General features: G+C 51.5%; 1 long non-coding RNA gene across 1 annotated transcript in view; it reads right to left on the bottom strand.

Moving 5' to 3' along the window:
• Positions 1-710, bottom strand: part of LOC115246965 (uncharacterized) — a 4572-nt gene extending 3862 nt beyond the window's left edge. Inside the window, exons 1-2 of the long non-coding RNA XR_003886073.1 lie at positions 426-710; positions 205-316 (exon numbers count right to left, since the gene is read on the bottom strand). This is a non-coding gene — a long non-coding RNA (uncharacterized lncRNA). The remainder of the gene's footprint in view (positions 1-204; positions 317-425) is intronic.
• Positions 711-2500: the final 1790 nt, after the last annotated feature.

Raw genomic sequence — 2500 nt, 5'->3', positions numbered from 1 at the left:
TGATGATGGTGGTGATGGTGTTGATGGTGATGATGGTGGTGGTGATGATGGTGATGGTGATGGTGATGATGGTGATGGTGATGATGGTGATGGTGGTGGTGATGATGATGATGGTGGTGATGATGGTGATGATGATGGTGATGGTGATGGTGTTGATGGTGATGATGGTGACCAATAACCCCAAAATGCAAATAGATGAATAACCTTAAATGTCTCCTGGACGCTCTCGGATCAGAGGGAAGCAGCATCGGGGTGAGAGGAAGCTGGAAGAGCAGGAAGAGCAGCCTGTTTCTGTCTCCATGACGCCTGCTTGCTTCTGCAGATTAACAAGAACAGAACATTTATTTTTAGAACGGGGGAACCGGGGATTAACGCTGCTCCTTTTGTGTTTTGGTTGTTTGATGGCAGGAAGTGATGTTGTTCACCTCTGTGGAGGTTTGTGTTGCGCAGCTCGTTGGTTCCTGCCTGGAGGAAGCAGCAGCTTTCTGGTTATTGAGGCTGGTGGAGGACACGGCGCCCTCTGAAGCTGCAACATCCCAGCAGAACCGGCCAGTCTGGGACACACCGGCCCGGTTCGGCCCGTGAAGATGAAGCTTTCTGAGACCTGAAACCCGCAGACGGTGGCGTTTGACCAAAGGCAGCATCAGCAGCTCTGACACCATCACTCCAGTCACTGAAGTCATGAAAAACAAAAGAACTCGAGAACTGGACCTTTATACCATAGACGCAGACGCCATCGGGAGTGGCGGCGCCACGAAAACAGCACAAACCTTCAACATCTGAGCTTCATTAGCTCAGGAAAACCGGGGGAGTCAGAACATCTTCCCAACGTCGGTCATGTGGACAAAAGGAAGCGACGGCGACGACAGAAGAGACGCACAGTTCTAGTTTCTATTAAAACTTCTGAGGCCGCGGCCCAATTTCACTTAAACTAGGCTGAGGTCCCCTAAAAGGAACTGACTGACAGAAGAAACCAGCATCTGTGCCTGTGACACGCACACACACACACACACACACACACACACACACACACACACACACACACACACACACACACACACACACACACACACCCTACCTGTCATGACAGAGCTGCAGGTTAGAGGAGAGTTTTTCCACTGTTAATTTCCCCTTTGGTGGCTTCATTAATCCTTAATTTGCTCTAAAGGGGGCACTGATTTACAATGATTTGTGATATTCTGGGATGTTTCAGTGTAAATGTCTGTATCTGTGCTGGGTGTAGTTCGGTCGGCTGGCCAGCAGGTGGCAGATGGGAGCAGTGCTCCAGTATAATAAGGAAAAATGATTCTGACATCATGCAACGGTGACAAAGGGTCACTTTGGTGCTGCTGCAGACGCTGCGAGTCCTTTGGAAAAGCTTCAACAAAACTGTAATTGTGGGTTCATCCCAGTCAAAACTTCTGCAACATCTGGTTCTATAGAGACCATCGCAGATGTGAACCATGAGGTCTGTAAAGGTTCACAACGAGAGCGACCTGCGACCTGACAGCTCCCCCAAGCCGCAGGTCTGATGGCCCTCTGCTGGTGAGCTGCAGTACAGCACACACGACACATGTCCTCCCATGTCCCAGACACCAGTCCGACGTGGCGATGCTGCCGTCTCACTATCGACCCGTGTGGACATCACGAGCACATGCAGCCACATTTGTGTCCTTGGCTCACCGTTGGAGTTAGTATCACTATCGAACTGCGTTGGCATTGACAACAAATGCCTTGAAAAGCTCCTGGCACAAACGCGCTGTCCTCCATCTGTGTCTCGTCTCCTGCTCGTCTGTCCTGGCGGAGAAGAGCCGTCGCCGCTCGATTTACACGAGCAGCCGTCAACGGCGACAGCTCCAACCAGCAACAGCGTCGCGGCGACGTCGGTCCTGACGTGTGAGCTGGGACGGGCTGCTATCAGATGTGTCACCTTTATTTAGGAGGAACGTGGGAAGATGCTCTTCAAGAACATTTGTCTTGAAGTTCTGAGCTCCTGCACCTCAAAACTGGGGGTCAGGTTTGATCCCAGTGGATCCAGCAGGGTCTGTCTGATCCTGGAACATGAATTCAGAGGCTGGAAGGAGACCTTCATTGGAGGACAACATGTTCCTGATGGGTGGAGGAATGAGGAAGATCTGGGAAGATGAGGAGAAGGAGATAAATGAGGGAGGTGTGGAGGACAGAGGTGGAGGAGCGAGAGTCATCCATGTGGGAGGAAACGCCCCGTCCTCAAAGACAAATCAATGTCACCCTGATGCTAACGCTGCTACTGCACGCGCGCACACACACACACACACACACACACACACACACACACACACACACACACACACACACACACCCACACCCACACCCACACCCACACACACGCACACACACACACACACACCCATTGTGATCATCATGCTTATGTAACATGTTGTGGTGCCTGTTTCAGTGTGATATTAATCTGAACGTTTGCCTGCTGGAGTGCCGCTCCGCTCAGCCTGAGCAGGATCCT

This window comes from Takifugu rubripes, chromosome 19 (assembly GCF_901000725.2).
Source record: "Takifugu rubripes chromosome 19, fTakRub1.2, whole genome shotgun sequence".
Taxonomy (NCBI): domain Eukaryota; kingdom Metazoa; phylum Chordata; class Actinopteri; order Tetraodontiformes; family Tetraodontidae; genus Takifugu; species Takifugu rubripes.
This window is presented reverse-complemented; position numbering and strand designations above follow the sequence as displayed.